General features: G+C 43.3%; 1 protein-coding gene across 1 annotated transcript in view; it reads right to left on the bottom strand.

The window, feature by feature from the left end:
* The window catches only part of LOC135557882 (leucine-rich repeat and fibronectin type-III domain-containing protein 2-like), a 184935-nt gene that overhangs the window by 97175 nt on the left and 71899 nt on the right, over positions 1-15861 (bottom strand). The window contains exon 2 of the mRNA XM_064991571.1: positions 15019-15096. The gene's annotated coding sequence lies outside the window, so the exon portion shown is untranslated. The remainder of the gene's footprint in view (positions 1-15018; positions 15097-15861) is intronic.

The raw sequence follows: 15861 nt of genomic DNA on the forward strand, positions 1-15861 counted from the left end.
CACTCTGTTTTGTACACTACTATACTCACTCTGTTTAGCACACTACTGTACTCACTCTGTTTAGCACACTACTATACTCACTCTGTTTAGCACTCTACTGTACTCACTCTGTTTAGTACTCTACTGTACTCACTCTGTTTAGCACACTCCTGTACTCACTCTGTTTAGCACACGACTGTACTCACTCTGTTTAGTACTCTACTGTACTCACTCTGTTTAGCACTCTTCTGTACTCACTCTGTTTAGTACTCTACTGTACTCATTCTGTTTAGCACACTACTGTACTCACTCTGTTTAGTACACTACTGTACTCACTCTGTTTAGCACTCTACTGTACTCACTCTGTTTAGCACACTACTGTACTCACTCTGTTTAGCACACTACTGTACTCATTCTTTTTAGTCCACTACCGTACTCACTCTGTTCAGTACACTATGGTGCTCACTCAGTTTAGCACACTACTGCACTTACTCTATTTAGCACTCTACTGTACTCACTCTGTTTAGCACACTACTGTACTCACTCTGTTTAGTACACTACTGTACTCACTCTGTTTAGCACTCTACTGTGCTCACTCTGTTTAGCACACTACTGTACTCACTCTGTTTAGTACACTACTGTACTCACTCTGTTTAGCACACTACTGTACTCACTCTGTTTAGCACACTACTGTACTCACTCTGTTTAGCACACTACTGTACTCATTCTGTTTAGCGCTCTACTGTACTCACTCTGTTTAGCACACTACTGTACTCACTCTGTTTAGCACACTACTGTACTCATTCTGTTTAGTCCACTACCGTACTCACCCTGTTCAGTACACTACGATGCTCACTCTATTTAGCACACTACTGTACTCATTCTGTTTAGCACACTACTGTACACACTCTGTTTAGCACACTACTGTACTCACTCTGTTTAGCACACTACTGTACTACCTCTGTTTAGCACAGTACTGTACTCACTCTGTTTAGTACTCTACTGTACTCACTCTGTTTAGCACACTACTGTACTCACTCTGATTTGCACACTAATATACTCACTCTGTTTAGCACACTACTGTACTCACTCTGCTTAGTACACTACTGTACTCACTCTGTTTAGCACTCTACTGTACTCACTCTGTTTAGCACACTACTGTACTCACTCTGTTTAGCACTCTACTGTACTTACTCTGTTTAGCACTCTACTGTACTCACTCTGTTTAGTACACTACTGTACTCACTCTGTTTAGCACTCCACTGTACTCACTCTGTTTAGCACACTACTGTACTCACTCTGTTTAGCACTCTACTGTACTCACTCTGTTTAGTACACTACTGTACTCACTCTGTTTAGCACTCTACTGTACTCACTCTGTTTAGCACACTACTGTAATCACTCTGTTTAGCACACTACTGTACTCACTCTGTTTAGCACACTACTGTACTCACTCTATTTAGCACTCTACTGTACTCACTCTGTTTAGCACGCTACTGTACTCACTCTGTTTAGCACACTACTGTACTCACTCTGTTTAGTCCACTACCGTACTCACTCTGTTCAGTACACTACGGTGCTCACTCTGTTTAGCACACTACTGTACTCACTCTGTTTAGCACACTACTGTACACACTTTGTTTAGCACACTACTGTACTCACTCTGTTTAGTACACTACTATACTCACTCTTTTTAGCACACTACTGTACTCACTCTGTTTAGCACACTACTGTACTCACTCTGTTTAGTACACTACTGTACTCACTCTGTTTAGCACAATACTGTACTCACTCTGTTTAGCACACTACTGTACTCATTCTATTTAGTAAACTACTGTACTCACTCTGTTTAGCACGCTACTGTACTCACTCTGTTTAGCACACTACCGTACTCACTCTGTTTAGTAAAATACCGTGCTCACTCTGTTTAGTACAGTACTGTACTCACTCTGTTTAGCACTCTACTGTGCTCACTCTGTTTAGCACACTACTGTACTCACTTTGTTTAGTACACTACTGTACTGACTCTGTTTAGCACGCTACTGTACACACTCTGTTCAGCACGCTACTGTACTCACTCTGTTTTGTACACTACTATACTCACTCTGTTTAGCACACTACTGTACTCACTCTGTTTAGCACACTACTGTACTCACTCTGTTTAGCACTCTTCTGTACTCACTCTGTTTAGTACTCTACTGTACTCATTCTGTTTAGCACACTACTGTACTCACTCTGTTTAGTACACTACTGTACTCACTCTGTTTAGCACTCTACTGTACTCACTCTGTTTAGCACTCTACTGTACTCACTCTGTTTAGCACACTAATATACTCACTCTGTTTAGCACACTACTGTACTCACTCTGTTTAGCACACCACTATACTCACTCTGTTTAGTACACTACTGAACTCACTCTGTTTAGCACACTACTGTACTCACTCTGTTTAGCACACTACTGTACTCACTCTGTTTAGTACACTACTGTACTCACTCTGTTTAGCACTCTACTGTGCTCACTCTGTTTAGCACACTACTGTACTCACTCTGTTTAGTACACTACTGTACTCACTCGGTTTAGCACATTACTGTACTCACTCTATTTAGTACACTACTGTACTCACTCTGTTTAGCACGCTACTGTACTCACTCTGTTTAGCACACTACCGTACTCTCTCTGTTCAGTACACTACCGTGCTCACTCTGTTTAGTACACTACTGGACTCACTCTGTTTAGCACTCTACTGTGCTCACTCTGTTTAGCACACTACTGTACTCACTTCGTTTAGCACACTACTGTACTCACTCTGTTTAGCACTCTACTGTACTCATTCTGTTTAGCACACTACTGTACTCACTCTGTTTAGTACACTACTGTACTCACTCTGTTTAGCACTCTACTGTACTCACTCTGTTTAGCACTCTACTGTACTCACTCTGTTTAGTACACTACTGTACTCACTCTGTTTAGCACTCTACTGTGCTCACTCTGTTTAGCACACTACTGTACTCACTCTGTTTAGTACACTACTGTACTCACTCGGTTTAGCACATTACTGTACTCACTCTATTTAGTACACTACTGTACTCACTCTGTTTAGCACGCTACTGTACTCACTCTGTTTAGCACACTACCGTACTCTCTCTGTTCAGTACACTACCGTGCTCACTCTGTTTAGTACACTACTGTACTCACTCTGTTTAGCACTCTACTGTGCTCACTCTGTTTAGCACACTACTGTACTCACTTCGTTTAGCACACTACTGTACTCACTCTGTTTAGCACTCTACTGTACTCACTCTGTTTAGTACTCTACTGTACTCATTCTGTTTAGCACACTAATGTACTCACTCTGTTTAGCACACTACTGTACTCACTCTGTTTTGCACACTACTGTACTCACTCTGTTTAGCACACTACTGTACTCATTCTGTTTAGCGCTCTACTGTACTCACTCTGTTTAGCACTCTACTGTACTCACTCTGTTTAGTACACTACTGTACTCACTCTGTTTAGCACTCTACTGTGCTCACTCTGTTTAGCACACTACTGTACTCACTCTGTTTAGTACACTACTGTACTCACTCGGTTTAGCACATTACTGTACTCACTCTATTTAGTACACTACTGTACTCACTCTGTTTAGCACGCTACTGTACTCACTCTGTTTAGCACACTACCGTACTCTCTCTGTTCAGTACACTACCGTGCTCACTCTGTTTAGTACACTACTGTACTCACTCTGTTTAGCACTCTACTGTGCTCACTCTGTTTAGCACACTACTGTACTCACTTCGTTTAGCACACTACTGTACTCACTCTGTTTAGCACTCTACTGTACTCACTCTGTTTAGTACTCTACTGTACTCATTCTGTTTAGCACACTAATGTACTCACTCTGTTTAGCACACTACTGTACTCACTCTGTTTTGCACACTACTGTACTCACTCTGTTTAGCACACTACTGTACTCATTCTGTTTAGCGCTCTACTGTACTCACTCTGTTTAGCACACTACTGTACTCACTCTGTTTAGCACACTACTGTACTCATTCTGTTTAGTCCACTACCGTAGTCACCGTGTTCAGTACACTACGATGCTCACTCTATTTAGCACACTACTGTACTCATTCTGTTTAGCACACTACTGTACACACTCTGTTTAGCACACTACTGTACTCACTCTGTTTAGCACACTACTGTACTACCTCTGTTTAGCACAGTACTGTACTCACTCTGTTTAGTACTCTACTGTACTCACTCTGTTTAGCACACTACTGTACTCACTCTGATTTGCACACTAATATACTCACTCTGTTTAGCACACTACTGTACTCACTCTGCTTAGTACACTACTGTACTCACTCTGTTTAGCACTCTACTGTACTCACTCTGTTTAGCACTCTACTGTACTCACTCTGTTTAGTACACTACTGTACTCACTCTGTTTAGCACTCCACTGTACTCACTCTGTTTAGCACACTACTGTACTCACTCTGTTTAGCACTCTACTGTACTCACTCTGTTTAGCACACTACTGTAATCACTCTGTTTAGCACACTACTGTACTCACTCTGTTTAGCACACTACTGTACTCATTCTGTTTAGTCCACTACCGTACTCACCCTGTTCAGTACACTACGATGCTCACTCTATTTAGCACACTACTGTACTCATTCTGTTTAGCACACTACTGTACACACTCTGTTTAGCACACTACTGTACTCACTCTGTTTAGCACACTACTGTACTACCTCTGTTTAGCACACGACTGTACTCACTCTGTTTAGCACACTACTGTACTCACTCTGTTAGCACACTACTGTACTCATTCTGCTTAGTCCACTACCATACTCACTCTGCTCAGTACACTACGATGCTCACTCTGTTTAGCACGCTACTGTACTCACTCTGTTTAGCACTCTACTGTACTCACTCTGTTTAGCACTCTACTGTACTCACTCTGTTTAGTACACTACTGTACTCACTCTGTTTAGCACTCTACTGTACTCAATCTGTTTAGCACACTACTGTACTCACTCTGTTTAGCACTCTACTGTACTCACTCTGTTTAGTACACTACTGTACTCACTCTGTTTAGCACTCTACTGTACTCACTCTGTTTAGCACACTACTGTACTCACTCTGTTTAGCACACTACTGTACTCACTCTGTTTAGCACACTACTGTACTCATTCTGTTTAGCGCTCTACTGTACTCACTCTGTTTAGCACACTACTGTACTCACTATGTTTAGCACACTACTGTACTCATTCTGTTTAGTCCACTACCGTACTCACCCTGTTCAGTACACTACGATGCTCACTCTATTTAGCACACTACTGTACTCATTCTGTTTAGCACACTACTGTACACACTCTGTTTAGCACACTACTGTACTCACTCTGTTTAGCACACTACTTTACTACCTCTGTTTAGCACAGTACTGTACTCACTCTGTTTAGTACTCTACTGTACTCACTCTGTTTAGCACTCTACTGTACTCACTCTGTTTAGTACACTACTGTACTCACTCTGTTTAGCACTCTACTGTACTCACTCTGTTTAGCACACTACTGTACTCACTCTGTTTAGCACTCTACTGTACTCACTCTGTTTAGTACACTACTGTACTCACTCTGTTTAGCACTCTACTGTACTCACTCTGTTTAGCACACTACTGTACTCACTCTGTTTAGCACACTACTGTACTCACTCTGTTTAGCACACTACTGTACTCATTCTGTTTAGTCCACTACCGTACTCACCCTGTTCAGTACACTACGATGCTCACTCTATTTAGCACACTACTGTACTCATTCTGTTTAGCACACTACTGTACACACTCTGTTTAGCACACTACTGTACTCACTCTGTTTAGCACACTACTGTACTACCTCTGTTTAGCACACGACTGTACTCACTCTGTTTAGCACACTACTGTACTCACTCTGTTAGCACACTACTGTACTCATTCTGCTTAGTCCACTACCATACTCACTCTGCTCAGTACACTACGATGCTCACTCTGTTTAGCACGCTACTGTACTCACTCTGTTTAGCACACTACTGTACACACTCTGTTCAGCACACTACTGAACTCACTCTGTTTAGTACACTACTATACTCACTCTGTTTAGCACACTACTGTACTCACTCTGTTTAGCACACTACTGTACTCACTCTGTTTAGCACACTACTGTACACACTCTGTTTAGCACACTACTGTACTCACTCTGTTTAGTACACTACTATACTCACTCCGTTTAGCACACTACTGTACTCACTCTGTTTAGTACACTACTGTACTCACTCTATTTAGCACTCTACTGTACTCACTCTGTTTAGCACACTACTGTGCTCACTCTGTTTAGCACACTACTGCGCTCACTCTGTTTAGCAAACTACTTTACTCATTCTGTTTATGTAACAACGTTCTTCGTTTGTCGAAAGAGAGTCGGACCGAAATGCAGCGTGTTGGTTACTCATGTTTTTTAATGAAATGAATCGCGGTACATGAAATAACTGATATAAATAAATAACAACAAAACGGAACGTGAAACCTAATTACAGCCTATCTGGTGAAACTACACAGAGACAGGAACAATCAACCACGAAATACACAGTGAAACCCAGGCTACCTAAATTCGGTTCCCCATCAGAGACAACAAGAATCACCTGACTCTGATTGAGAACCACCTCAGGCAGCCAAACCTAAACTAAACACACCCCTTATCAACCACAATCCCAATGCCTACAAAAAAAACAATACGACAACACAATAACATAAACCCATGTCACACCCTGGCCTGACCAACTAATTAACTAAAAACACAAAATACTAAGACCAAGGCGTGACAGAACCCCCCCCTAAGGTGCGGACTCCCGGACGCACCTCAAAACCATAGGGAGGGTCCGGGTGGGCGTCTGTCCATGGTGGCAGTTCCGGCTCGGGACGTGGACCCCACTCCATTAATGTCATAGTTCCTCCCCTACGCGTCCTGGGATAATCCACCCTCGCCGCCGACCATGGCCTAGTAGTCCTCACCCAGGACCCCACTGGACTGAGAGGTAGCTCGAGACAGAGGGGCAGCTCGGGACAGAAGGGCAGCTCGAGACAGAGGGTCAGCTTGGGACAGAGGGGCAGCTCGGGACAGAGGGGCAGCTCGGGACAGAGGGGCAGCTCGGGACAGAGGGGCAGCTCGGGACAGAGGGGCAGCTTGGAACAGAGGAAGCCCAGCACTGAGAGGAAGAGTCTGGATCTGGAAGAGTCTGGTTGACTCGCTGATCTGAAAGCGTCTGATTGACTAGCAGATCTGGAAGAGTCTGGTTGACTAGCAGATCTGGAAGAGTCTGGTTGACTAGCAGATCTGGAAGAGTCTGGTCGACTAGCAGATCTGGAAGAGTCTGGTCGACTAGCAGAGCTGGAAGAGTCTGGATGACTGGCAGATCTGTAAGAGTCTGGCTGACTGGCAGATCTGTAAGAGTCTGGCTGACTGGCAGATCTGGAAGAGTCTGGTTGACTGGCAGATTTGGAAGAGTCTGGCTGACTGGCAGATCTGGAAGAGTCTGGCTGACTGGCAGATCTGGAAGAGTCTGGCTGACTGGCAGATCTGGAAGAGTCTGGCCCACTGGCAGATCTGGAAGAGTCTGGCTGACTGGCGGATCCTAGCAGACTGACGGCTCTGGCTGCTTCATGCTGACAGACGGCTCTGGCTGCTCCATGCTGACTGGCGTCTCTGGCTGCTCCATGCAGATTGACAGCTCTGGCGGCTTCTTGCAAACTGACAGCTCTGACTGTTCCATGCTGACTGGCAGCTCCTTGCAGACTGGCAGCTCCTTGCAGACTGGCAGCTCCTTGCAGACTGGCAACTCCTTGCAGACTGGCAGCTCCTTGCAGACTGGCAGCTCCTTGCAGACTGGCAGCTCTGGCTGCTCCAAGCAGACTGACAGCTCTGGCTGCTCCATGCAGACTGGCAGCTCTAGCTGCTCCATGCAGACTGGCAGCTCTAACTGCTCCATGCAGACTGGCAGCTCTAGCTGCTCCATGCAGACTGGCAGCTCTGGCTGCTCCATGCAGACTGGCAGCTCAGGCTGCTCCGGCAGCGCTGTAGAGGAGGAAGGCTCTAGAAGCGCTGAACAGACGGGAGACTCCAGCAGTGCTGTAGAGGAGGAAGGCTCTAGAAGCGCTGAACAGGCGGGAGACTCCGACAGCGCAGGAGAGAAGAAAGGCTCCGACAGCGCAGGAGAGGCGAGGCGCACTGTAGGCCTGATGCGTGGTGCTGGCACTGGTGGTATTGGGCCGAAGACACGCACAGGAAGCCTGGTGCGGGGAGCTGCTACCGGAGGGCTGGGGTGTGGAGGTGGTACTGATAGACCGGACCGTGCAGGCGCACTGGAGCTCTTGAGCACCGAGCCTGCCCAACCTTACCCGGTTGAATACTCTCGGTCGCCCTGCCAGTGCGGCGAGGTGGAATAGCCCGCACTGGGTTATGTAGGCGAACCGGAGACACCGAGCGCAAGGCTGGTGCCATGTAAGCCGGCCCAAGGAGACGCACTGGGGACTAGATGCGTAGAGCCGGCTTCATGGCATTTGGCTCGACGCTCAATCTAGCCCGGCCGACACGCGGAGCTGAAATATACCGCACAGGGCTATGCACCCGTACTGGGGACACCGTGCGCACCACTGCATAACACGGTGCCTGCCCGGTCTCTCTAGCCCCCCGGTAAGCACAGGGAGTTTGCACAGGTCTCCTACCTGGCGTAGCCATACTCCCTGAAAGCCCCCCCCCCAAGAAATTTTTGGGGCTTATTCCCGGGCTTCCATCCACGTTGCCATGCTGCCTCCTCATACCAGCGCCTCTCCGCTTTAGCCGCCTCTAGTTCCTCCTTGGGGCGGCAATATTCACCAGGCTGAGCCCAGGGTCCTTTTCCGTCCAATTCTTCCTCCCATGTCCAATTCTCCAAGTGGTGCAGCCTCTCCCACTGACGCTGCTTCTGTTGCCTCTCCTGTGGCTCCTGCCTGTTAACACGCTGCTCGGTCCGTGTGTGGTGGGTGATTCTGTAACGACGTTCTTCGTTTGTCGAAAGAGAGTCGGACCGAAATGCAGCTTGTTGGTTACTCATGTTTTTTAATGAAATGAATCGCGGTACATGAAATAACTGATATAAATAAATAACAACAAAACGGAACGTGAAACCTAATTACAGCCTATCTGGTGAAACTACACAGAGACAGGAACAATCATCCACGAAATACACAGTGAAACCCAGGCTACCTAAATACGGTTCCCCATCAGAGACAACAAGAATCACCTGACTCTGATTGAGAACCGCCTCAGGCAGCCAAACCTAAACTAAACACACCCCTAATCAACCACAATCCCAATGCCTACAAAAAAAACTATACGACAACACAATAACATAAACCCATGTCACACCCTAGCCTGACCAACTATTTAACTAAAAACACAAAATACTAAGCCCAAGGCGTGACAGTTTAGCACACTACTGTACTCACTCTGTTTAGTACACTACTGTACTCACTCTGTTTAGCACACTACTGTACTCACTCTGTTTAGCACACTACTGTACTCACTCTATTTAGCATATGCCTACATACAGTTGACGTCGGAATTTTACATACACTTAGGTTGGAGTCATTAAAACACATTTCTTGTTAACAAACTATAGTTTCGCAAGGACATCGGTTAGGACATCTACTTTGTGCATGACACAAGTCATTTTTCAGACAAATGTTTACACACAGATTATTTCACTTATATTTCAATGTATCACAATTCCAGTTGGTCAGAAGTTTACATACATAAATGTGCCTTTAAACAGCTTGGACAATTCCAGACAATTATGTCACGACTTTCGAAGCTACTGATACGCTAATTGACATTATTTGAGTCAATTGGAGGTGTACCTGTGGATGTATTTCAAGCACTACCTTCAAACTCTATGCCTCTTTGCTTGACATCATAGGAAAATGTAAAGAAATCAGCTAAGACCTCAGAAAAAAATTGTCAACCTCCACAAGTCTGGTTCAGCCTTGAGAGCAATTTCCAAATGCCTGAAGGTACCACGTTCATCTATACAAACAATAGTACGCAAGTATAAACACCATGGGACCATGCATCATACTGCTCAGGAAGGAGACGCGTTCCGTCTCCTAGAGATGAACGTACTTTGGTGCGAAAAGTGGAAATCAATCTCAGAACAACAGTAAAGGACAGTGTGAAGATGCTGGAGGACACAGGTACAAAATTATCTATATCCACAGTAAAACGAGTCCTATATCGACAGCAAGGAAAAAGCCATTGCTCCAAAACCGCCATAAAATGCCAGACTACGGTTTGCAACAGCACATGGGTACAAAGGTTGTACTTTTTGGAGAAATGTCCTCTGGTCTGATGAAACAAAAATAGAACTGTTTGGCCATAATGACCATCATTATGTTTGGAGGAAAAAGGGGGAGGCTTGTAAGCCGAAGAACAACATCCCAACCGTGAAGCAGGGGGGTGGCAGCATCATGTTGTGGGGGTGCTTTGTTGCAGGAGGAACTGGTGCCCTTCACAAAATGGCATCATGAGGAAGGGAAATTGTGTGGATATATTGAAGCAACATCCCAAGACATCAGTCAGGAAGTTAAAGCTTTGTCGCAAATGGGTCTTCCAAATGGACAATGACCCAAAGCATATTTCCAAAGTTGTGGCAAAATGGCTTAATGACAACAAAGTCAAGATATTGGAGTGGCCATCACAAAGCACAGACCTCAATCCACTAGAACATTTGTGGCCATAAATGAAAAAGAGTGCGCGAGCAGGGAGGCCTATAAACCTGACTCAGTTACACCAGCTCTGTGTCACGCCTTGGTCTTAGTATTGTGTGTTTTAGTTTATTAGTTAGTCAGACCAGGGTGTGACATGGGGTTATTATGTATTGTATTTTTTTGGGGGGGTTTGTAGTGTTTGGGATTGTAGTTGATTAGGGGTGTGTGTGTGGTTAATTAGGTTGGCTGCCTGAGGCGGTCCTCAATCAGAGTCAGGTGCTTCTCGTTGTCGCTGATTGAGAACCGTATTTAGGTAGCCTGGTTTCGCTTTGCATTTCGTGGGTGATTGTCCCTGTCTCTGTGTAGGTTGCACCAGTCAGGCTGTATTAGGTTTCGTTCTGTTTGTTGTTTTTTTTGTATTTATTTAGTTATTCGTGTTAGTTCGTTCGTTTTGTCTTCATTCAATAAACATGAGTAACTTACACGCTGCATTTCGGTCCGACTCTCCTTCAACTAAACAAGAACGCCGTTACACTCTGTCAGGAGGAATGGGGCAAAATTCACCCAACCTATTGTGGAAAGCTTGTGGAACGTTTGACCTAAGTTAAACAATTTAAAGGCAATGCTACCAAATACTAATTGAGTGCATGTACACTTATGACCCACTGGGAATGTGATGAAAGAAATAAAAGCTGAAATAAATCATTCTCTCTATTGTTATTCTGACATTTCACATTCCTAAATTAAAGTGGTGATCCTAAATGTTTACTAGGATTAAATGTCAGGAATTGCGAAAAACTGAGTTTAAATGTATTTGGCTAAGGTGTATGTAAATTTCTGACTTTAACTGTAGATATTCCATTAGAAATCAGCTGTTTCAAGCTACAATAGTCATTTACAACATTAACAATGTCTACACTGTATTTATGATCAATTTGATGTTATTTTAATGGACAAAAAATGTAATTTTCTTTCATGAACAAGGGCATTTCTGTGACTCCAAACTTTTGAATGATAGTATACATGTAAAACAACAGTCACTTCAGAACAAACTTCCTTTAGATTTTTTGGGACTATCTGTTGTTCCATGTAGGTAATCTGTTATTCAATGCTAATATGTGCTAATATTTAATCAAATCATTAGTCAATATTTTTTTATATATACTTCAAGGGGTGTTAAAATTCAAAATCAAAGAGCTAAATGATCCTTGGTATGACCTTCTTATGCAATTCCATATAACTTAGTAGAACCCCCTGTACCCCGGATTAGACATTTTTGTAGGGGTTTGCATTTCTTGCTGCACAGGACACTTCTCCGTGACAATAGAGTGGCCAAATTAAGATAGCACACCTGTAGGGAATATATCATATTTAATGCCCAGCCTTTAATAAAAAATGCTGATCAGGAGTGTGTGGGTTTCAAAAGCCACCAATTGGTTTGGAACAAACCCCACCGGTTCCCTGAATCAATGACTGCTGTTTAACCTAATAAGCAGAGATAAAGTAACAAATGGTGTTTACGAGACCAATAAATAAAGTGAATAAATATTGGACCTCTATTGTCGAGGTTTCAAGCTATTTTTGTTGTGGCTGCTGCAGTTCCCCAAAGAAGCAGCTCCGGATCGTAAATTCAACATTAGTATTGTATTCCCCGGCCTCCATCTGAACGCTGTTGAGGACAACAAGACAATTCAGTCCGAAGTGCATATCCTTGAAGTTACAGCTAGCACTGACAAATAGGTTAATCCAATGTTTAGCATTCTTCTCAGCTTTGATGTCGAAAGTAGTTTGACAAATCTCCAGAGTCACTATTTCCTAGACAAAAAAACAACAACCAATCCCTTAGTTTGTGATGTTTTTCCACAAGACACAGAGTAGAGAGTGTATTCTATTGCTGACATTTTGGGGCCAGTTTATGAGCCAATTTATGACTGTCCAAGATTACTAAAAGGACAGACTACTCCTTATAGTGTATACAATAATAATAATATAATATAATACAATATATACTCCTACACATGTAGATTTTTAGAGAACAAAGTGGGCCTGGTGCCCAACACTGAAATATTAACCTTCAATAAAAGGCAATCCCTGGTGATTTGCTGTCCACCAACTGGATTATACATAGCTTCCTGGAAAGCCATCTCCAGGCGCGAGCAGCATTACGAGGCTACATTAAAAAGGAGATTCCTCTTGGCGGACACACAGAGGTCTGGATTCTGCCACTCCTCTGCCACTATTTATATCTGCTGCCTGTGATCCCAGTGGTCAGACAGCCTAATGAGATGGAAGCTATTCTAAAGGGACAGAAGATTGGATAGAGGTGTATGTGTTTCCATGAGTGTGTGTGTGAATGCGTGCACACAGTGCCTTCAGAAAGTATTGACACCACTTTACTTTTTACACATTGTGTTGTTACAGCCTGAATTTAAAATAGATTAATTGAGATGTTGTGTCACTGGACTACACACAATACCCCATAATGTTGAATTGAAATTATGTTTTAATGTTTTCAAATTAATATAAAAAAAAAATCTGAAATGTCATGAGTCAATAAGTATTCAACCCCTTTGTTAAGGTAAGCCTAAATAAAGGAGTAAATATTTGCTTAACAAGTCACATAATAAGTTGCATGGTGTCACGGGTGCGTGTTGGTGGCAGGGAAGTCAGGCGCAGGAGAACGAACTTGGTAAAAAGGGAGTTGTTTAATAAATGCTGATAAAACTCCAAAAACCAAAATGTACAAAATAACAAAAGTGGGTACAAAACACATCATACACCAACATAATACATGCACATTACATACAAGCATACAATCTCCGACAAGGACATGAGGGGAATCAGAGGGTTAAATACACAACATGTAATTGATGGGATTTGCAACCAGGTGTGAAGGAAGACAAGACAAAACCAATGGAAAATGAAAAATGGATCAGTGATGGCTAGAAGGTCGGTGACGTCGACCGCCGAACACCACCCGAACAAGGAGAGGGACCGACTTCGGCAGAAGTCGTGACACATGGACTCACTCTGTGTGCAATAATAGTGTTTAACATACGTTTTTAATGACTACCTTACCTCTGTACCCCACACATATAGTGAGATGACAGTGTTGTTAACAAAAGGCTAAGCTTGTGAGTGAATATATTTCTTTAATTTTATTTGCAATTTTCATGAATAGTTAACGTTGCGTTATGCTAATGAGCTTGAGGCTATGATTACGCCCCCGGATACGGGATTGCTCGAAGCAAGAAGTTAATGACGGTGATGGGAGAAAACCGAGGATGGATCAACAACATTGTAACTACTCCACAATACTAACCTAATTGACAATGTGAAAAGAAGGAAGGATGTACAGAATACACATATTCCAAAATATGCATCCTGTTTGAAACAAGTCACTAAAGTGATACTGCACAAAATGTGGCGAAGCAATTCACTTTTTGTCCTGAATACAAAATATTATGTTTGGGGAAAATCCAATACAACACATTACTGAGTACCACTCTCCATATTTTCAAGCGTAGTGGTGGCTGCATCATGTTATGGGTATGCTTGTAATTGTTAAGGGTCTTTTTCAGGATAAAAAAAGACACGCAATGGAGCTAAGCACAGGCAAAATCCTAGAGAAAACCTGGTTCAGTCTGCTTTCCACCAGACACTGGGAGATTAATTAAATCTAAAACACAAGGCCAAATATACATTGGAGTTGCTTACCAAGATGACATTGAATGTTTTGAGTAGCCTAGTTACAGTTTTGACTGAAATCGGCCAGAAAATATATGTCAAGACCTGAAAATGGCTGTCTAACAATGATCAACGACCAACTTGACAGAGCTTGAATAATATGTATAACTATTGTACAGTTCAGGTGTGCAATCCTTTTAGTCTTACCCAGAAAGACTCACAGCTGTAATCAATGCCAAAAGTGATTCTAACATGTATTGACTCAGGGATTTGAACACTTACGTAAATTTGATATTTCTGTAACTCATTTTCGATAAATGTGTAAACCTTTCGAAAAAAAGTTTTTCACTTTGTCATTATGCGGTATTGAGTGTAGATGACTGAGAAAATGTTGCTTTAATCAATGAGTTCTGTCTGTAACGCAACAAAATGTGGAATATGTCAAGGGGTATGAATACATTCTTTAGGCACTGTGTGTGTGAGAGATGGGTTGTAGAGTGTGTGTGTATGTGGTGATAGAGGATGTGTGTCTTTGTGTCCCAGTGAGAGATGGGATATAGGATGTAAGACTCACAGAGATGCGGTCGGGGATAATTAAGTGGAGGAGTCCCCTTAGGTCAGGCTTCCATTATTTTTACAATTTAACACCCTCCTGTAGGGAAGAGAGAGAAGGAAAACACAATTTAAACATGAACCCCATCTCAGCACATTCCCCCCAGATGAGACCTTGATTTCGCTATGAGCAATGAAGACTTCATGACATTCCATTGATTGTAAAAGTAGTTCTGTGAGTTGCTATCTCAGTGAAAGGACATCAGGGTTGACTGTTTTGCCCTAGAGCAAGCCTCCAGGTGTCATTCTGATATGAGTGTACAAACCACCAGGTGTTAGTCTGATAGGAGTGTACAAGCCTCCAGGTGTTAGTCTGATATGAGTGTACAAGCCTCCAGGTGTTAGTCTGATATGAGTGTACAAGCCTCCAGGTGTTAGTCTGATATGAGTGTACAAGCCTCCAGGTGTTAGTCTGATTGGAGTGTACAAGCCACCAGGTGTCATTCTGATATGAGTGTACAAGCCTCCAGGTGTTAGTCTGATATGAGTGTACAAGCCTCCAGGTGTTAGTCTGATATGAGTGTACAAGCCTCCAGGTGTTAGTCTGATAGGAGTGTACAAGCCACCAGGTGTTAGTCTGATAGGACTGTACAAGCCACCAGGTGTTAGTCTGATTGGAGTGTACAAGCCACCAGGTGTCATTCTGATAGGAGTGTACAAGCCACCAGGTGTTAGTCTGATAGGAGTGTACAAGCCTCCAGGTGTTAGTCTGATTGGAGTGTACAAGCCTCCAGGTGTTAGTCTGATAGGACTGTACAAGCCTCCAGGTGTTAGTCTGATAGGAGTGTACAAGCCTCCAGGTGTT

The sequence above is a fragment of the Oncorhynchus masou genome, chromosome 16 (genome assembly GCF_036934945.1).
Source record: "Oncorhynchus masou masou isolate Uvic2021 chromosome 16, UVic_Omas_1.1, whole genome shotgun sequence".
NCBI lineage: Eukaryota > Metazoa > Chordata > Actinopteri > Salmoniformes > Salmonidae > Oncorhynchus > Oncorhynchus masou.